This window comes from Euprymna scolopes, chromosome 4 (genome assembly GCF_053919585.1).
Source record: "Euprymna scolopes isolate OS-2025 chromosome 4, ASM5391958v1, whole genome shotgun sequence".
In the NCBI taxonomy this organism is placed as follows: domain Eukaryota; kingdom Metazoa; phylum Mollusca; class Cephalopoda; order Sepiida; family Sepiolidae; genus Euprymna; species Euprymna scolopes.
In genome coordinates, this window is record NC_136485.1 from 69,172,021 (window position 1) to 69,195,689 (window position 23,669).

General features: G+C 30.7%; 1 pseudogene; it reads left to right on the plus strand.

The window, feature by feature from the left end:
• Positions 1-23,669, plus strand: part of LOC145270994 (uncharacterized) — a 122,502-nt pseudogene that overhangs the window by 85,505 nt on the left and 13,328 nt on the right.

Below are 23,669 nucleotides of genomic sequence, written 5' to 3' on the forward strand. Positions count from 1 at the left end.
TTTACCTAAATATGTATTGGGAATAATTTTCCCTTTGACCAATTTGGTACCCCCTTAAGATTAGAGCTTGGGGGGGGACTGATGTGGGGGTATGTTAAACACAGGATTCACACTACAAAACGAGCTACAATGAATGAGTTGACAGGAACCATTGAAAGAAGATGTGTCAATATACCAATTGAACTAATTAGGAACGTTTTAGTTCCAATCAGTGAGCTTTCGCAGCTGTTCATGGATCACAATGGCCAATAATTTGAACACTATTTGATACTATTTATTTTATAATTAATTGGTTTTTATATTTGTTCACAGTTTTTTTATGTATGAAACTCTTCTTTCTTATAATAAATGTTGGTTTTATGGTCATTTAAAGAATGTATACATTTTATTGAGACGCTTTATATATATATATATATATATATATATATATATATATATATATATATATATATATATATAAAAGACGCTTTATATATATATATATAATATATATAAAAAAACCTCCCCCAAAGAAAAATGAAATAAAAAATAAATGAATCGGAACAACTTATCTTTCAATCAAAATAGCAGCGAGTGCCTCTTTGACTGAAAAAAAGAAAAATAAATAAGTCGCGGTATTTGGGCTCGAACGTGAAGAGGGAAAAGGCAAAAACTTATGGACACACTATTTTGTCCACGCGGACACGAATTCTTATGACGTCACGACGTTCCAAAATAAGCTTTTGAAACGTGTGCGTGACTTGCGAAATGTTTAAGAAAAAAATGGAATTTCTCCCACTGGCAAAAATCATATTATACATAGAAATAAATGTTTTCATTATGAAAACTAATTAGAAAAGCACTGGACCTTTAGTATATATTAATCAAATTATGAACAAACATACAAGCAAACATACAATCAGACAGAAATACGAATTTATATATATATATATATATATATATATATATATATATATCAATGAAGCTAATAAATAATGTAACAAAATGAAAAAAGCCCTGCGCACTTAAGAAGAGCAATTAAATATATTAAATAAAAGTCATAAAGAACTTTATTATATCATCAGATCAATAAGGAAAGGAGAAGAGAAAACGGAGAGAAAAAACTTTTTATACCATGGCATTTCGAAGCTAAATGCTTCTCATCAAAAAGAGAAGGTCCAGAATATATATATATATATATATATATATATATATATATATATATATATATATATATATATATATATGGCAAAAATGGTAATTAGTAGAAACTTGAAGAGAGTACTTCATACTATTGCAGAGAAAATATATATTTTCTTTTACCGTTTTATCTGCTTAGTTACACATGTTTCGGTCCGAATTGTATCAATGATCAAATAACTTCATCAGACATTACAGAAATAATTATTATGATTAAGAAAAACGATATTAGAAGAAGCACAAAAAAGGGAAAAAGAATTTCAATTCTAATTCGACAACAGTTAAGTTTTAAGATTTAAGAAACATTGGAAGGTGGTAAGAGGCGAGGAGTTTAAAATATTCAACCAGGCACGGCTGGGAATAGAAGGAGGGTGAGAAAGAGAGACAAGGTGGAAAAGAAGGGCGTAAGATGGGTAAAACTTTGAAGGCGAAGGAAGGTGAAAAGAAAGAGAGGGATACGAAATAAAAGGAGAAGGAGCGATACAAGTAGTTAATAATGTAGCGCTAACTTGTGGACTGTAGGTAAATATAGTTGTTAGTCGTTGGATACATGTCATATGGAGTTTGACACGTTAAAGATCTATGCGGTTTGGGAGGAGGCATATATGTATATGATTAAGATTTAGCAGATCTTTTTTATAAACTAACTTGGAGGAAGACCCTATGTTGCCTGGATTGAATGATGATCAACGAATGTTTCACCTTCCATATTTATATTGTCACCGAAACCGATGAAATCGTCCATTTTTAAATCAAATTAATTGATTGCTTGCTCTATTTGGGGACCCATCGTGGTGCATGGAGAGGAAACTTCATATGCCTCCAGCAGTAACACAGTCCAAAATATATTGTAGTCTACATTGCACTGTAAAGAACTTACTGTTGATTTTATAAAATTATTTTTTATATATAACGGCTGGAATAAAATGCCAAGTATCAGGGTCAGATTGTGCTATAAACAGAAACACTCATTTAGAACGCGAACATGTCATATAAAAAAGTACTGTTGATTTTATATGATGAGCCTTTCTGCTTGTGTGGTAACAAAAAGTCTCAAATGCACTTGTGATGTTAGGTTTAATAAGGCGTTAACTTTAGGAAAAATTGCTTGTTCCTTCTTTCGGTGGATTTTTTCAATCATCGATTATCGATACTTATCCGTCTTTCCTTTTCACGTAGCCAGCATCATTCTTTGGGTGTAGTGCACTGTGTATATTCATAAGTTTCCTGGTCTTCTGGTCGAGATGCTTCAGTTCTTTTTTTTTTAGTCCAACTTAGAAACGGTCGGGAGTATCTTATTAGTGACTGTTTACGTGTTTATACCTTTTATTAGGTTTTGACTGTATTGTTTAGTTTCCATGATTTTTCTTGTTCTTTTCCGGTTTTCCTTTCCAATTTTCTCTTTTATTTCTGTTTTTTTTATTGTGCCTGCTTCCATAATTACCAAATGTTTGTAGTTGCCATGTCCACCTCGTGCCCGCATCTCTATTTAGTTCGGTAGTTCTGTCTCTTCCATTGTCTCCAGTTTTCCTCTTCTCATGACTAGCATCACACACTTTTCCATACCAAATTCCATGCGAATACGATGGCTAATAATTCTGGTTGCGTTTATTAGCGTCTCATGTTCGTTTTTGATTCTTGTAAAAGTTTCAGGTCATCCATAGCCCATTCTTTCATTTGTATTAAGATTCATGGCTCCTACTTCATGGTACTCATGAAGTAAATTTTATTTGTATTAAGATTCATGGATCCTACTTCATGGTACTCATGAAGTAAATTTTATTTGTATTAAAATTCATGGATCCTACTTCATGGTACTCATGAAGTAAATTTTATTTGTATTAAAATTCATGGATCCTACTTCATGGTACTCATGAAGTAAATTTTATTTGTATTAAGATTCATGGCTCCTACTTCATGGTACTCATGAAGTAAATTTTATTTGTATTAAGATTCATGGATCCTTCTTCATGGTACTCATGAAGTAAATTTTATTTGTATTATGATTCATAGCTTCTACTTCATGATACTCATGAAGTAAATTTCTGTGAAATTTCATAAAAAATCAGTTCGTTAACGAACTCACATACACACAAACACACAAGCAAACTCCTTTTATATAATAGCGGATATGGGTCACTACTTATCAAAGCCCAAAAGTCACTCGGTAAAGTAAATGAGTTTATATTAGATCGACGGTGAAACGATACTGTGAAGATTATGATGGTCGGAATTTGATTATGCAAGAGAAGGACTGAACTATAATTTGTTTGCATTAAACTTGAAAACGACCATGTTGTATTCAGCTAGGAAGCAGCCTAGTAGTATTTTGTTCCACAGACGGGTAGTTTATTGAAAGAAAATTTGCTAATGAAAGTTTCGTTTAGTTTTATATACACAGAACAAGAAAGAAAAAATAATTACACCTGTTGTAGTTGGACGGGTTTTTGTTGTGAATATTTTACAGCAAGGAACATAGATTGGAGCTCAGTCGACCGCTCACCACTAAAATAGCGTAAAATAGATAAATACTGTGAGAAAGCGAACGCGTTATATGTAGTTTGAACCACTTTACAAAATGATTTAATCTCTTTCAACTACAATTGAATAATTAATGTTAACATGCTTCTTTGTGTATTGTACTGGCTCCAAATATTGTCAGGCAGGCGAAATACTTCGCCTACCACTAAAATAGCGATAAAATAGATAAATACTTTTAGAAAGAGAAAGCGTTAAATGTAGTCTGAACGACTTTATAACATAATTTAATCTCTTTCAAACTATAATTAAATAATTAATGCTATCGATCTCCGTTATAATGAGGTAAGTGTAGGTTGTTATAGAAAGTTTATCTGACTCTAACTGGCTCCAAATCTTGTTGTTATGAAAAAGGACAGATCCCAGTAAGTAAGAAAGCAAAACTAGATAAGTTTGAAAATGATATTAGGAAAAGGCTAAAATCGAACCCAGTAGGCAAGTGTAAAAAGATAATAGAGATTGAAATGCTAGGAATGCGGAACGATTGGCATTGTTCTCGCAAATATTATTTATGCCAGAGATAGAGCGATTGTCCATTCTTTTAGAAATAACTGGATATTAAAAATGTAAGTTAAAAGAATGGATAATAACAAAGTTGAAAATGTTATGTAAAAATAGGTTAAATGATACGATTTAATTTACGGATTAATTTTGTTTATGAGAGGTATGAGATGCACGGATAAATTGAAACGTGATTAAGTCACGTTGGTTGACCACACTTCTGGCGTCATAAACAAAGGAGATTCTCATTATATTGAGACAGGGTTCGAAGTTAGAGACGATCAGACAATCATAGTCACAGTGATAGAGTCAGTTACAGACGAGAATCGGGCAGCAACTTAGTGAAGATGATGCCCTTAGGGGCGAAGGAGGGGTAGAGAGACTATGTAGCCATACAAGCTTGAATTCCTGAGTCATCAATCAGCCGGCTGATGAATAAAGAATCACCATCTATATTTTGTAACTGCTTGTGTTCGTGTCGTCATTCCACCAATTAAAAGGTAAATATGTTTTGTCTATCATCATTTTAAATGACCATTGTATAACTCCCTCCAAGTATTATGTGTCCTCCCCTCCAATATATACCCTGACTATTACACATGTCTCTAATATGAACCCCCGCTACACAACATTGTCAGGCAGACGAAATACTTCTCTGCGCGTTGTTCTGGCTCCAACTCTTCTTAGGTGAATGAAATACATCTTCTCTATATAATGGCAAACAATTGACTTACGGTTTACTTATAACATCCTATTTATGTTGCCGTTCTGATCTAACCCCTTTTTTCACAATACGCTTAAGGGATCTTTCTGTAGGACAAATCAGTTGAAATAAGTCGGTTTCATTTCCACCTTAGTGTATTTCATTATCCGTATTTGGCCTTTACACGCGATTGAATCAGAACAGACGATTGCGCTCGCATTCAACATTGTCTGAACCCAACAAAAGAGAAACAAATATGAAAAGCGTTGCAAAGGATGCCGGGAAGGTTTCTTTCGATCACGACTCAAACGTTGTCGGCTTTATTTTTTCTCTCTAACATGGAAAAACATATCATTGAGTTTATTATTATTATTATTATTATTATTATTATTATTATTATTATTATTATTTTACTCCCACTTATTTAAAGGTAACAGATTTCCTTTTGTATTCGTATCCATAAATATCGATTCGATATGGCGATAATCTTTTATTGGTTTTAGGCTTCAAAACAAAAACAATTATTTCCAGTCACATCCTCATAAAATCTCGATTTATAGAAACAAAAAATCGAACGAGAAGAAAGTGAGAGACGACGGTGTCAGAAACGAGCAATACATAAATTATATTTTGTCATGCAAACTTCGTCACGAATGGAACGAGAAACGATTAAACGGAAATTTCTAAAGAATTGCATTCCTATTAAAAACGTTCAATTGGACACAGTAGCATTGTTATTAGCATTGCCAAACAGTGCATTGTTATTATCATTGCGAAAAGGGGTCATTATTATTATCATTACCAAGCACAACAGTTCGCTATTATTATCATCAGTACCCAACATTTCATTATTAGTAGTACACAACAGTTGATTGTCGTCATCATTACAAACAGTTAATTATTATTATTAATTCACTAGGAGTATTCACACAAGCCGCCATCAAAGATTGTTCTTTGACAACAAATCTCCCCAGATTTCCAGTAATCTCTACCTCTTTCGATAACGTTTGGAAAATTTTTTTGCGTTATCACAATAGCCGTTTACTATTGATTTCTCGTTGGCAGCGACCATTTGTTTACACTGCAATTTAGGTGGCAATAAGCCTCCCCAAATTCCAAGTCTTTTTTTGCACATGTCCAGCGGAGGTCTGGCTAGTGCTTTCTCTCCTTGGTCTTCACCTCCTCTTGACTTTCATTATTTGGTGTGGTGCCTGTTTATAGTGACACTCACAAAAAAAAGTGGGCGCAGTTTTTTCCATTTATACAGTTTCAGTTTTAATGATTTCGTGCGATGTTACGTTGTGTATTTTTTTTTATTTTTTATTTTTTTTCATCTGTAGCCGTTTCTGTATCCAGTTTGTGTATAGTTTATGTGTGGTGTTAGTCTCCACATTCAAGGGTTTTCATTAATATTTCTGCAGTTTTCATTATTGAAATTCGTTGTATTTTCTCGGCCATCCCTATGATTCTAATCTCTACCATTCTTTGTTTTTTCAAAGTTTTTTGATATCGTTCCTAGTGCTCCTACTATTAGTGGTGTTATTTTCACTTTCTTCATTCTCCAGATCCCTTTGAGCTCTCTGGCCAGTTCCGTGTATTTGCTCCGCTTCTCATTATCCTTTATTTTCACTCTGTGGTCTGCTGGAACGGCAAAATATACAATTTGGCAGACCTTTTCCTTCTTATTAACTATTATAACATCCGGCCTTTTTTCTTGGATGAGTTTATCCGTTGTATATCCATGTCTCATAGGATCTTGTGACTTTCATTTTCCATTACAGCTGCCAGTTTATGTTTGTACCATTTGTCTGTGTGTTCAAAATTTATTTGTTTGCATAATTGCAAATGCACCGCCTTCCCCGCTTGATCGTGTCTATTTTTATATATATATATGTTAGTGGCTAATGCTTGCGGTTTAATTTGCTTTTGTATTATATTTTGATTATTTTTTTTGCCATTCGTATGCAGGATGAGATGGCCATATTATAGGTTATTACGTTTTTATTAGGTTTATTGCAATTATTATAATTTTAAATCTTATATTTTTATATATTAGATTTTTAGATGAAATTCATAATATACTCCATGAACAATTCAAATACAGAGACGATGCACTTTTCGTAACAAACTCCACAAATAAGCATTACGAAAAAGCAATTAAATCCTTGCAAAAGTTCTTTAAAAATCATGGACTTACTATTAAGATCGGCCCTAATAAAAAGAAAATAGTTAATTTCTTAGATATAACCTTAAATCTTGAACACTCTACTTTTGAACCCTATCATAAACCAAACCAATCTGTACTATATGTCCATAATGAATGAAACCACCCTAAGTCAATATTGAAATCAATAGTTCCCAATGTCTCTTTGAGGATTTCTGAACTATCTTCTAACAAATCTATATTTAACAAAAGCACAAAAATTACAATGAGGCTCTTAACAACTCAGGATACAAATTACAAATCAAATACCTGAATAAAAACGATAAAAACACATTGAAAATTATACTAATTGCAATAACCCTACTAAAAACATAATAACCTATAATATGGCCATCTAATCCCGCATACGAATGGCAAAAAATAATCAAAAGATAATACAAAAGCACATTAAACCGCAAGCATTAGCCACTAACACAAATAAACCACAAACCAAAATCCGTAAGCATAAAAACAGACATAAGGAAATCCTATGGTTCAACCCTCCATATTCTACAAATTTTGAGACAAACATAGCCAGGGAATTCTTTAAAATATTAGATAAAAACTTTAAAAGCCCTCATAGATACAATAAAATCTTTAATAAGAACACGGTCAAAGTGTCTTACTGAACTATGCCAAACCTACATAAAAAATAATTAGTTCTAACAATAAAAAAAATTAATAATAAGATACAAAATGCAAATATATAAACTATACCAGGCTGTAACTGTAGAAGAAAAAATAAATATCCTCTACAAGGTACCTGCAAGATAAAAATGTGATTTATATCTGCACAGTGTCACAACTCCAAAATACAAAGTATGTTAATAGCAGCCATACAAATCCCTTTTCACAATCTAACTCTTCCACACAGTTATTCAATAACAACACCCCCATAAACCAATCTACCAATCAAATACAACTAACCGTATTACATACCAATACCACTCTTAATCTAACTGACAACAAATATATTAAACAAAATGTAATCTACTTTGGTTCCACATCTGGAGCCTAGGATGTCAACGCATAAGCACTCCTTTAAAAATCTTTCCTTGAGAAACCAAACTGGTTTATCTAAACATATATGGCGACTCAATGATAGAAATAGTCCCTTCAATTTAAAATGTAAAATAATAGGATCTTATAAAGCATATGTGCCGGGGGACAGATTCTGTGAACTTTGTAAATATGAAGTCCTTAAGATTTTAAAATATAATAAAAATAAAACCATTTTCTTGACCTTAAAAGACGAAGTTTTTTTTTTCCGGATGCATTCATAAACGTTGGTTTAGATTCGACAAATTTAAGCCACCATAAATCATAAAATTATCTTATGACTAATCTATCTTAAAATTTATAATTTATAAATTAATAACTATTATTATTATTTATCATTATTATTATTATTATTATTATTATTATTATTATTATTATCTGATATTTTACCATTATTTTCTATTTTATTTTATTATCTATTTCACTTTGAATTTATATGTTACCATTTTTATTAATGTAAGTTCTATAAATATTATAATTACTAATTAAAAAAAAATATTTTTATTTAATCACTTCCAATAGGATTCATTTATTATTAAAAATTCAACTATTAACTCATTAATGGTTATCTACCTTTGAACAGTTAAATCCTTTATTTTTCTATTTGAATAAAATTATCTCCCTTTGTAATTGAAATATTTGAGCTGATTTTAAATTTAACGTCACTAACGATTTTAACTGTTAATATTATTCCATTGGCGTCTCCTTTGAAAGTTTGTATATATGAACATTTTCAAGCATTCATAAACTACATTTACCATCCCAATGAATGCATTGACGACGATATGTACGACTTTTAGAAGGCGAACCATTAAAAGGTATTTATATTTTTGTTAAAAATATTTAAAATTTACACTCTCTTAACCTTACTTTTCAACCAGATTTTATTTTATTTTTATTTTTATTTTATTTTCATTTTATCTAACTTTGTTTAGCAACATAAAAAAGTGACTATTTTCGTTTATATTTTAAATATTTTCCAGATACATCTGTCTTACTTTACAAATGCTAGGTTTATTTTGTTGTCTTTAGAAAAAAAAAACCCCACCTAATATTTTTGCTGAGGAGGAGAATTTGTTTCAAAAAACTATATGATAAAATTATTGTCCAAGACTCATTGTCTATCACAATAAAAACATCGTTTCCGAAACGATCGTACAATTTATTGATTTTGTTTATAAAACCGATTTTTACTTTTTAATTTTAATTATAAATTATCAATCATCTTACTCAATATTAAAATAGCTCCAGGATATATATGCCTATCGAGCTTATTATATATCTACATTAAAACGAGCATTGTTTTCTTTTCTTTTATTTTAATTGTATTAATGAATTTACTAATACATTAAAATATACTCTGCTCTTAAGACTCTTGTTCTAATCCCTAAGTACATATACACACACACACACACACACACATATATATATATATATATATATATATATATATATATATATATATATATATTCGACGCAATATGATTCAACTAAAAAAAATAAATAAAAGCTAACATGAATTAAGATTAAAGTTAAGGTGTTATTGAGGACCCTCACCCCTTTTAAAAAACCTTATTAAACTTTGTGACATATTTCCATTCTATGGAGGTCAGGCGCGAACAAACACCCAATAATTTTATTATACCATATTTCTTCAAACTGAAACATAATTATCAAAGTATACTTACGCAAATAGATATGAAAAGTCTTTGTTAAAGTTTGTGCCATATTTCCATGGAGTACAGGCGCGAACGCAGATCCCACAATTTTATTATACCATCCCTATTTAAGTTGAAATATACTTATCAAAGTATTCTTATGTACATCTATATCAAAAACCCTTGTAAACGTTTTTTTTTTTTTTCATTTTGTATTTCCATATTTTGGAGGCCAGGCGCGAATGCAGACCCCCACAATTTTTATGAACCACCGTTCTGCCAAATCAAGCATACCTATTCCTGATCCTCGATACATCTTCTATCATTATATGTAATCAGTTTTTTTTAAATGTTAATCATACAGGAGCCTATTCGTGACCAGACACACACACACACACACACACACACACACGTTCAGCTTTATATTATAGATATATTGGCAAAACCAAAAACAAGAAGAAATAACTTCATATTTGCATTTTTTTTTTTAAATATTACAATTGTTTCGATATAAAATATTTAATATCCGAACAAAAATACAAATAAGAAGTTATTCCTTCTTGTTGTTTGTGATTTGCCAGTATATACATATATATATATATATATATATATATATATATATATATATATATATATATATGCTCGATTACAGAAATGTTAATCATGTTGCTTAATATTTGAGCCAATTCACATTGCTTAAATTCTTAGTGATATTTACATTACCACTGGTTCATTGTTTTTAAATGTAATTGACCTTTGGAATAATCTTTCTTAATAAATATATATATATATATATATATATATATATATATATATATATATATATATATATATATATATATATATATATATATATATCACCGCCGGGGTCACGCAAACATCGCTCGCCCTTTGTTCGGCATCACTTCAAGTTCAACGATTCTGCTCCATCCAGTGATTGATCTATTTCTAAATAGTCATCCTTGATCGATCCACTCGTCATGCTGACCTGACGCCACACAATCGCACCCGCATCAACAACGCCCGTGCCTCTCCTCAGTTGAAATGCTGCGCATTGTTACTTCCTCGAAATATTCATTAAAACGAAACATTCTATTTTAACACGCATAAATCTCTAAAGTTCTTTGCCGATACGAACGACGAACAATGACAATACGTTAAATCAATAAGTGTAAAATCAATAAATCGATTGACGTAGATTATCTGACAGACACGTTCAGTGTTTAATTAGATGGCCTGAGTTCGTTCCCAGACGAGGATACATCTTTAGAAAGTAAAAAAATATCAGTATTTTACATTTGAATATGAATTCTCGTTAAATGTTTGAGTATTCAAGAAGTCGTCGGAAGATGGTCCGACCTGTGTCAGTTGCTAGGTATAAATAGAGACTAAAAATATAAATAAAGAGTTAAGTCTATAAACCGATTGACGCAGCTCATTTAAGCAACACGTTTGATGTTTAGTTTGATGGTTTGCATTCGTCCCAAGACGGGATACCAAACCTCCTGAAAGTAAAAAAAAAAGAAAAGAAAAATTAGTATTCTACCTTTAAATATGAATTCTGGGTAAATTTTCGAGCATTCATTCGTTGTGTTCTTTGATCACAGAAGTCTAAAAGACGTCAAACGATGATCTGGCGTGTGTCGATCGCTGGCCAGAACCTGAAATAGCTGTCGACAGAGAGCAAAATTAATAAGAGTATAAAACTAAAAGATCGATTGGTATAGCTCGTACGATAGATACGTTCGATGTTTAATTAAATGGTTTTGAATTTTTTTACACCTTTAGAAAGTAAAAGATAAATAATCAGCATTCTATATTTGAAAATTCATTTTTATTAATGTCTGCACATTTTTGTTTGTCCATTTTGCTTCTTTTTTTGTTTTTGTTTTTGTTTGTTTTGTTGGGTTTTTATTCATTTTTTTTTTTCGTTTTTTTATGATATATTGGCTTATCATTATAACTATATGAGTTCTCATAATTTATAATGGTCCTATAATTTACAAAAACAAGCCAATATGGCATTAGATTAGAAGCGAGAGAAATGAAGAGTTCCAATGCAAAACTCGATGAATCTAATTCCTTTAAATTGTGACATTAAACAGTAAAAGAACGGAGATATCAAATCTACACAACAACAAATCGAAAAGTTTTCTAAATAATCATGAATTTGGATTTGATGAATTGTATCTGTTTTTGTGAGAATCAGGAAAAATACGGAAAATGTTTTGCCTCCATCAGAAGTCGTTACGAACCTTTCCGGAAGTTAGCTCAACATGAAGTCATGGTTTGATCATGGACGAAGAATCTATGTAAAATAATAAAAAGTAAAAATAAAACATTATTCGTGAAAAGGTTAAAGCTTAACAAAACAATTCAAAATAACTGAACGATCTCACATTAAATAAAAGGTGTGACAATTTGCTGGTAATTAACATTATTATAAACAAGAACGCCTACTGCGATACATTAATGCATCATGAAAACGCTTCTTGGTTGAATCTGTTCGGTCGTGAGTGTTTATAACAATAAGGCTATGAACCCTTTAATGCAACTTTCGTCCCAAAACAACTAATGGAAAAATTGTCATAAATTATAATTTTTTGCTTATTTGACCAATTCTATTTGTTTTTGTAAGAGTGGTTCAAGAACAAGATAGATCAGGTTTGTAGAATTTAAGTAAACACACATGCATTAAAAGGGAAGTTGTTTAACCTATAGAGTATGTGGGAGTGATGGGACGATTCCAATATCTTCTCCGATTCCGATACAATCACCGATTCCGATTTTTTATAAATCTCTAAATATTTTACTATATAGTTGCCATTTTGTCTCCGATTACCGTAAAAAAACATTAAATGTGCAGATATTTGTTAAAGCGTGAAAAAAAACATTTGTGGTGAATAATTGATTTTAGTTTAATTATTAGTTTAAAATCAATACATATTTATTATTTTTAGTTAAATTATTAGTTTAAAATCAATACATATTTATTATTTTTAGTTAAATTATTAGTTTAAAATCAATACATATTTATTATTTTTAGTTTAATTATTAGTTTAAAATCAATACATATTTATTATTTTTAGTTTAATTATTAGTTTAAAATCAATACATATTTATTTTTTTTAGCTTAATTATTAGTTTAAAATCAATACATATTTATTATTTTTAGCTTAATTATTAGTTTAAAATCAATACATATTTATTTTTTTAGTTTAATTATTAGTTTAAAATCAGTACATATTTATTATTTTTAGTTTAATTATTAGTTTAAAATCAATACATATTTATTTTTTTTAGTTTAATTATTAGTTTAAAATCAGTACATATTTATTATTTTTAGTTTAATTATTAGTTTAAAATCAATACATATTTATTTTTTTTAGTTTAATTATTAGTTTAAAATCAATACATATTTATTTTTTTTTAGTTTAATTATTAGTTTAAAATCAATACATATTTATTTTTTTAGTTTAATTATTAGTTTAAAATCAGTACATATTTATTATTTTTAGTTTAATTATTAGTTTAAAATCAATACATATTTATTTTTTTTAGTTTAATTATTAGTTTAAAATCAATACATATTTATTTTTTTTAGTTTAATTATTAGTTTAAAATCAATACATATTTATTTTTTTAGTTTAATTATTAGTTTAAAATCAGTACATATTTATTATTTTTAGTTTAATTATTAGTTTAAAATCAATACATATTTATTTTTTTTAGTTTAATTATTAGTTTAAAATCAATACATATTTATTATTTTTAGTTTAATTATTAGTTTAAAATCAATACATATTTATTTTTTTTAGTTTAATTATTAGTTTAAAATCAGTACATATTTATTATTTTTAGCTTAATTATTAGTTTAAAATCAATACATATTTATTATTTTTAGCTTAATTATTAGTTTAAAATCAATACATATTTATTATTTTTAGTTTAATTATTAGTTTAAAATCAATACATATTTATTATTTTTAGTTTAATTATTAGTTTAAAATCAATACATATTTATTATTTTTAGTTTAATTATTAGTTTAAAATCAATACATATTTATTATTTTTAGTTTAATTATTAGTTTAAAATCAATACATATTTATTATTTTTAGTTTAATTATTAGTTTAAAATCAATACATATTTATTTTTTTTTTAGTATAATTATTAGTTTAAAATCAATACATATTTATTATTTTTAGTTTAATTATTAGTTTAAAATCAATACATATGTATTATTTTTAGTTTAATTATTAGTTTAAAATCAATACATATTTATTATTTTTAGTATAATTATTAGTTTAAAATCAATACATATTTATTATTTTTAGTTTAATTATTAGTTTAAAATCAATACATATTTATTATTTTTAGTTTAATTATTAGTTTAAAATCAATACATATTTATTATTTTTAGTTTAATTATTAGTTTAAAATCAATACATATTTATTATTTTTAGTTTAATTATTAGTTTAAAATCAATACATATTTATTATTTTTAGTTTAATTATTAGTTTAAAATCAATACATATTTATTATTTTTAGTATAATTATTAGTTTAAAATCAATACATATTTATTATTCTATAATTACCATCAGCAGTGGGAGATTTTATTTTTTTTAAATCGAATAAAAAAAAAGACAACTAAAAAAATTGTTTTTGGCATCGGAAAAATGGGCACGTTTTTCCGATTCCGATTCTGACAACCCCAAAAGTTCTGATTTTTCCGATTCCCTATTCAGATTAATCATCCCAACACTTATACGTGGTATTCTGATTATAGTGTATATTAAAAGTTTGCTCACCTAATGACTCCCGATATCTTAGCCCCCTCAAAAAAACATATTTTTGACCTTTGAGCCTAATTGGTACAATTTTGCTAATTAAAAGAAACAAACATTTGCAACTAGTTTTGTAAAATAAAATCTTTTCTTTCTAATAATGTATTATATTTGTTTTAATCAAACATATAAACGGCTATATGTCTGTCTGTCTGTCTGTCTGTCTGTCTGTCTCCATATGTTCAAACTCCATCTCATTCGAAACTAAAATTCGCAGAGCGGCGCTTAGGGCCTCAAATGATTGGATTTTTATGTGCCGTTCTTTTATTGGTCTTTAGCCGGTTAAAATTGTTTTAAGGGGTCAAAATTGAAAAAAAATCGTTAAACAGTTTGTACATTCATTTTTAATTTTTAAATATTAATCGTTAATATGCGTGTCACGTTGGTACAGTGGTAACGTCACCAACTTTCAATGCTACAGTTTAGGTTTCGATTCTAGCTGATGGCACCTAAATATTTTTTTTTACTTTCGAAATCACAGCTTTGTAATAATATATACGAAATCTGGACAAATTAAAATATCATATTTAAGCGTATTTCACGCCCGGACCAAGCCGGGTGCCCCCTCCACCGCTAGTAAAAGATAGTTTGTTTGTTGTTGTTTTTTTTTTCTTTTTCAAGATATGGAGTAAAATAAAAAAAAATTAAATATAAACGATAAAGTGATCAACGGTTGGCGCGTATGTAATAATCTCACGAAATATTTCCTTCTATGAATATATTTTTTTAAAAACTGTCGAAAACTAATGTATTATATGTTTTGAATATTATGAATCAGTTAGCAGGGAGACCTGAAGTTGCTCGGAATTGAATGTAGATCTCTTATATTTTATTGTCATTGAAATCAGTGAAATCGCCCATTTTTCAATTAAATCGATTAATTGCTTGCTCTAGTCGGGGACCCATCATGATACACCGGAAGGAAATTTCACATATCTCCCGCAGTGACTTAGTCCACAATATATTGTAGTTTACATTGCACTGTAGAGAATCTACTTTTTTATATATAAAATTAATTTTTATATATAATGGCTTGAAATCAAGTTTGAAATGAAAAAATCAAGTATTATTGTTTAATTGTGCTCTAAACAGACACATTCATTTCGAACGCGCCCCTTACCGTTGATTTTATATACTGGGCCTTTTTGCTTGTGTGGTAATAAAACTTCTTAAATACACTTGCGATGTTATGCTGTATAAGGCGTTAACTTTAGTCAAAATCGCCTGTTCCTTCTTTAATCGAATTTTTTGATTATCGATTATCGAAGACATTCCGATACAAAATCTATCTAAGAACACTCTCTGACACATGAAGTAGATTTGTATGAAATTTCAAAACAATTATTCCCGCTGTTTAGGAGTCTATAGGGAACTTTCACAAACACACAAACACACACACAAAGTTCCTTTATATAATAAAAGAGATTTTATAAAAATGATGACGAAATTGATGTTATGTTAGTTAAAAAAAAATTGTTCGGTTTTTACTGTCATCTTTTCGATCTACTAAAGATCGTTTTATATTCTTATTCTTCAAATCCTGTATTTTGTGACGCGAATATACTGACGTCAGTGTGTAATAAACCACCGAGTAGAGAAGTCCTTTCATTTTTTTTTTTTTTTTTGCTTGTGTTTCAAGCCTTGAAATGAAGGACTAACCAGAGCACTACTAGCTGTTTCTTCTTCTTCTTTTTTTTTAGTAAAGAAAAGGGAAAAAAATCTACAAAATATAAAGTTATGGCATGTGTATGGGGAACGTGCTGTTTCAGAACGGACGTGCCTGAAATGGTTTCCTTGATTCTGAAAAGGAACATTTTTCAGTGAGAAATGCTCTTTGCTCAGGCCAACCAAAGATCATCAGCAATGACGAAGTGAAGGTCATAGTTGAACAAGATTGCTGTTTGACAACCAGACAAATCGCAGAGATTCCCGTGATTTCCAAATCGAGCGTTGAAAAAGAATAGCCAATATCTACTTTACAAAAACAAACGAACGTTTTAACTTATGAAAGTAAATAATGACTTAGAATTGCATAAAATGTATGAGAGTCGAATATAAAGATCGTAGTTATATTATGTAAAACCAACGAATCCATGGAAATTCCACGATTAGCCTGTATAATTTACTATTAAAATTTTTGAAATAATAAATGTATATCGGTGTGAATAGTGTGGTAGATTAGGAATCGATGTGCGAGACGAACAAGCATAATAAGTAGGTCTATGACAACAGCATATTTTTTCTTTGGTTTCATTCTCAGGTATATATCTATTTATGTTTTTATGTAGAGTAGTGTGGTTCTTGCTGGGTTAATTGTGTCTAACTGCGTCGGATATATAACTTGAGAGTCAAAACAATGAAAAGAATATGCTGTTGTCATAGCCGTAATAATAAGCTAACCCTTTTTCTTTATTTAATCATTCGGTTTACTCTTTCTTCTTTCTTTTTCACTTCTTTCATGGCATTTTGGTGTCAGATTTTTACATCAAGATGCAATTCGAATGACTACTAAAAACAAAATGGTTTTAATTGCCATCCTTTTTCTTTCTCCGCTTCGTTGAGATTCGCTCTCTTCATCACTTCAAAAGTAAGTTAGTTTTCACAGGAATGTGCGAACTCAAAATATTTTCCAAACAATAAAAATCATGTCAAACTCCACAAGTAACAATCGTGTGTGTAACGCAACAAGACTATAAGACAGCATCATAGTCAACATAAATTCAGAGCTCTTCTGCGCCTCGACACACAATGTCAACAATGCCCATTCTAAACAGGAATGCCCCACACTAAAATTCCTTTAAGCCTGCTGCTATATTTCCAGTGAACACAGTCACTTAGATGATAACTCTCACATACACATATCCACAACGGAAGTTTGTAAACGAATATTTTGGCGCTTTTGTTTACTTCTTATTTAAGAACTTTAAAACTTCTCTGTAAACTTTAGTCTTTGAAAGTATATTTTACATTTCTGTAAGATTTTTTATATAAATATATTTTTTCTGTTAATTCATGTTTTTTTTTTCTTTTAATTTCCAAATTCCCGTTGTTAGGTTAGTTCTTGCTAACTGGTGACCTATTCATAACATTCATGTTTTATCCATCTTTTTCATTCGATAATTTAGCAGCATGTATAATTAATTGTTGGCGTTGTTCTTGATGCTTTTCAAAGACTTTTCTACCGTTAAAATATACTATCGAAAGCTTGAAACGGTACTACAATATTATGAGGAAAAAAGTAACTTTTCTTTTGCTGTAAATATAATTGTCCATGTTAGATAAATGTTTTTTTAATAAAAAATGTCTTTTCTTTCTTTATTATTTCAAATTGTAGTAATTTAATTCTTTAAAACAAAAAATATTCTCTGTCGTTTTATTGTAAAAATAATTGCTCACAAAATATTCTTGAAATCAATAAATAAATAAATATATATATATATATATATATATATATATATATATATATATATGAAACAAATGATTAATAAAACATGTTAAAAGACATCTTGAAAAAGAGTTTAAAACATATTTAATTTTAAAAAGGAAGCACAAGATAAGTGGATAGTCCTTAATCCGCGGAGTTTCGAAGAAATACTCTCCTTCTCATCAGAGGGCAGGAATTAGCAAAATGCGGGATCGGGTTTTGCATGTAAAAGTATTTAATGAAACTACAAGTAAGTCACAGATCTTACTTGGTTAAAAAAAAAGGGTGAGGTAAGGGGAATATGAGGTAAAAGAAAAAGGATAAAAAGATTTCACATGAATGGATAGTCCGGTGAAGGGTATATATATATATATATATATATATATATATATATATATATATATATATATATATATATATATGTGTGTGTGTGTGTGTGTGTGTGTGTGTGTCAAAAAGTGACTTTCATTTTATTGATTTCAAGGATATTTTGTGGGCAATTATTTTTACAGTAAAACGACAGAGAACGAAAAAACATCTGAAGAAGTATGTGAGGCAGGATATTTTTATGGGCACATAAATCGTAAAATCGCCTTTCCACTAACGAAACAGCTGTAATGGAAAAAATCCAGGAAATAAACGAAAGTTATAAAAAAGAAAACGTGAGTCTGAATTTTCAACAAAATTTTGCACTGTATATATATATATATATATATATATATATATATATATATATATATATATATATATATATATTACCATATATATATACAATAAGGACAAAACTGTAAAGTAGAAATTTACGAAAGTTTTTATTATTCGGCAGAAGACTCCAAAGCTGGTAGCTAGGTGCTCCTTAATCTGCAGAGTTTCATGCTAAATCTTTTCATCAAAGGAAAAACTTTTAGCAAAATAATCAGATAGTCATGCTAAAAATTAGCATTTCTATGCATTTTCTGGTTCAGTTCATGCGGACAGTTCATTTTGAGTTCAACCTTAAAATAAAAATAACCAACCGTAATTATATATTTCAAAAACATACGTATTTATTTAAAATAGTACTATTTTAGTCGAAAAAGTGACATAAATTTAGTTTTAGAATAATTTATTTTAAAATGAGTAAAGTCGAAAGTTTTACTTTAACGGCATCAAATTAATCACCAATCACATTTTTACTAATCGAGCGATCTCATTGTGATTTTTTTTTGTTTTGTTTTTTTTTTTGTTTTGTTTTGCTTTGTTTTGTTTTGTTTTTTTGTTTTTTTGGGGGGGGGCTTTTTTTTCTTATGTGTGAAAGATGATAACGTACGTATAAACGTATAAATAATGAAAATAAAGAGAAAAAGTTACGAGAATACTTATGAAATACAGAATGCCTCCCCCACACACACCTTCCAAACAAAATTCAGAAAGCTTTGAATAAAAGCATTAATTTAAACTTTTCTTCTCTTTATCATTTGCGCATGAAATATCGAAACAATAGTCCCCTTTAAATGACCAAAAGCTTGGAGTGAAAATACATAATTTTCTCGGGCTTTTGTCTGACAACGATTGAGAGAAAACCCCCAAATCATCCTTACACACATGAAATATTGGAAAAGTACCACTCCCTTGCAGAATGGTACTCATAGCCTGGCTAAGGATCACGTTAGAGATCATGATCACGCTAGAGAGGATGGTCACGTTTTATTCGGAAAAAAAGACGCGTGTGTAAACGTGGGTAATGTTACATTTCCCCTACATATAAAATGGACATTGTGGCTAACTTTGCTATCGTTAAGAAGAAATTATCTTTCTCACAATCTTTTTATCTCTCTCTCTCTCTCTCTCTCTCTCTCTCTCTCTCTCTCTCTCTCTCTCTTTCTTTCACACACTCTTTATCCAAGCCTTGTTTGTGTGTACTATCAATCTTTGTCTTCCTGTGTCTCTTTCTATTTCTAACTCTCTCTCCTTATCCAGTTCTCATCTACTGTTTCTCTTCCACACACACGCGCGCGTGCGCGCGCTCACGCTCTCTCACACACACACACACACACACCGCCTGCAATCAAGGAAATATTCAACATTTTACTAATTTTTTAGATTTAAAAAAAATACAGTCAATCTTTGGTTTACCCCCAACCTCGACCCCGCGGGAAAAAGTTTAATCCGATATATTTTCTTTCATGGAATATAATCCTTTGACAACTTTTTAATTGAATTATTGATAACTTTTACTTTAAATACTATTATCAACCGTAAAATCGCTACAACGTGTCGGGTTCCGAGGGTCTACATGTTAATCCGTGTGTAAAACGTGGACTATATTGCATTATTTAAGTCTAGATTCTAAAATCCGACTGGAATAGATTTCTACTTTTACGTTGTTATTTTGTTTAGTTTTATTTTGTTTGTTTACTTTTTTAATCCATCCAATCAACTCTGTCAGGTAATTAAGTTAATAACACGCGGGATTAAATATTCAACGAGAAAGTTGCTCTTCTTTGAAATGGAAATTATATTAATTATTCGGTCGAAACAACAGGGATCTCATTTTAAGGCTTCAAGTGGACTACAGATTACCGTGGCATTTTAAATTATAAAAGAAGAGGAGTAAAAACGCTAGAGCCTGAAGCCGCTAAAAGAACCAATGGAGAACGCACAGACTTTGTTACTGTCAATGCAAAACTCTGCGACGTGTGGACGTTTTAATGTTAATTAAGTATGCGCGAATTTTTAAGCAGTTTAATCCAAATTCGACATTTCTGCTAGGAGTCTATTAAAAACTATGCAGAAATTCAAGTGAACGCAAGAGATGAATGGCATATATTGTAAATTATATTACAAAGAAATGACTACTTTAAAAAAAAAAAGAAAGAAAGTGTGCCTTTTTTACATAGGAGTTACCACTTATCAAGGCCCAGAGGCCACTCGCGGATAAGGGATAAAGAGTGTACAGTAGCAGAATCAGAGTAATCGTTTGTAGTGGAAATTTCGTAAATTTGTTAACTTAAATGACGGACATATTGTAGTCAGATGGAAAGCAGGTAAATGGTAGACAGTTCCACAGGCGTACAGTTCTAAGAAAGAAACTTTGTTCATGGAATCTACATTTAGGTTTAGGCACAGATAAAGAATAGGGGAAGTTATTGATAGAGGTTTCAGTTAGACGTGTGTTTCTCCCGAAAGTTTGGAGAGGGGGACCATAACACATACTTAAATCATTCGTTGACATCTATGCTGATGACACGACGATCTATGGCAACACATCAAAGGCTGTAAATGACAAATTTCTCTCTAATTCTCTCTCCTCTGATCTTGAGCGCGTGGTACAATGGGGGAAGAGGTGGCTGGTCACTTTTAATGCATCCAAAACCAAGCTTCTATCTCTATATCATCAACGCTCTGATCCCCATCTGGCATCAATTGAAATGGATGGCTCTCGTCTTGGGGAGACTCCATGTTTTCACAAGCTTCTGGGTTTGACCTTTACTTCTGATCTGAAATGGAACACGTACATCAAATCTGTTGCCAGTGACGCTGGGAAAATGGTGGGATCCTTCTACCGCTCAAAAAGATATCTCACTACTGATGTAATTCTCTATCTGTATAAAAGCCAAGTACATCCAAGGACGGAGTACTGCTGCCACATCTAGCAGAAGCTGCTAAAAAAAAGCCTATCCTGCCTTGACAGAGTACAAAATAGACTTTGTTGTTTGGTGGGGGTGCCCTTTTCTCTTCCCCTCAGCCTCTCTCCCACAGAAGAGACGTTGCGAGCTTGTCTTTGTTTTATCGTTATTTCCATGGCAAGTGCTCGTATGAGCTCCAATCTCTCGTTCCCCCCCCCCTCTCGCCAATCTTTCATGAGAAACACCCGTCTGGCTGAAACGACTGTCAATAATTTTCCCCATTCTTTATCTGTGCCTAAATCCAAACGTAGATTCCATGAGCAGAGCTTCTTTCTCAGAAGTGCACGATTGTGGAACTGCCTGTTTCCCACCTAACTACAACTTGGATGTCTTCAAATCCAACATAAACACATTCCTGGCAAACCGTCCCCTTAAGTAAGACACTCTATCAAATCTCCAATACTAATGAATACTACAATACTATCTCATTGAATACTGTACACGCAATAACCCTTATCCCTGAGTGGCATCCGGGCTTTGATAAGTGGTGACTCTCATGTAAAAAGAAAAAAATATTGGAGCTCAGACAAGCACTTGCCATAAAAATAGCGATAAAGCAGAGACAGGCTCGCAACGTCTCTTCTGTGAGAAAGAGGTTACAGGAAAGAGAAAAGGTCATCTCCTACTAGGCAACGAAGTCTATTTTGGACTCTATCAAGGCAGGATAAGAGGTTTCTAGCAGCTCCTGCCCAGATGTGGCAACAGTACTCCATTCTTGGACGTACCTGGCTCTTATATAGGTATAGAATTGCATCAGCAGTGAGATATTTACTGGATCGATAGAAGGATCCCACCATTTTTTCCAGCGACCTTGGCAACAGATTTGATGTACATATTCCATTTCAGAGCAGGAATAAAGGTCAAGCACAGATGCTTGTCAAAACATGAAGCCTTCCCATCGACTTAAATTAAAACGACCAACTTAATTACGGAATTTGTATGATCTCGAAATATCAGGGATTTTAACTACTTCATAGAAACTGGGATGATTACATTTATTGCTTATAATAAATCCCTAACAAATACAGCGAATGTCATGATACTGACAAATAGGCTTTTCCGTAACCACAGCCAAGTTAAATGTTTCTTGCGTGCTTTTCCCGTTAGGGATTTTCCCCCTTTTTTTCTCTCTCTCTTTAAAAAATGCTCCATTACCAAAAGTGTGTTTATTCATAAAGTCTAAAGAAAGCCTGGTTTTTGAAAATTTTCAAACGATACAATGCTTGCAATTGTCGAACTGGACATTGAAACAATTGTAACGTAAAATGAAATACACTTTTTGTTGCCATCAACACATTGTTTTGAAGTCTTGATTTTGCATACAGTATATATATACAGCAAAGTTGTATGTATGTCAAAGTTAAAAAGTTGATATAAGACTAACCTAACTACATATTTTGATCAACATTTCGATCCGATATTCTTATCGATATCAGGTATAAAAACTCATTATTAAAGATTAAAAATACGTTAAACTAAAATCAGAAACAAATGTTCCGATGTTTTAGTGTTCTCTTTTCCAAAACGATCGAAACCTTTTCACTACAGGGTTAAACGATGAAATTGCCACCCTAGGAAAGACGACATAATTTCATTTCCGTTTGATGAAAACCGGTTTTCTTTTTTTCTTTTTTTTTTTTTTTTTTTTTTCGCTGTTGCAGACCATCTACTAGTTGGCCAGTTGTGTACAAATCCCAAAAGCGATAGAAGCCTTCTATCATGTCTGAAAGTGACACAATGTTCAACGAGCGAGATCGGAGAAGAATCACCATACAACTCATGCTCTCTACTGATCCAAGTTATGAAAACAGGACGATTGCCAGCACCCTCAAAAGGCATCGCTGAATTGCCATGAATAACAGGAACGTGCTTAGGATGATAAAAATAA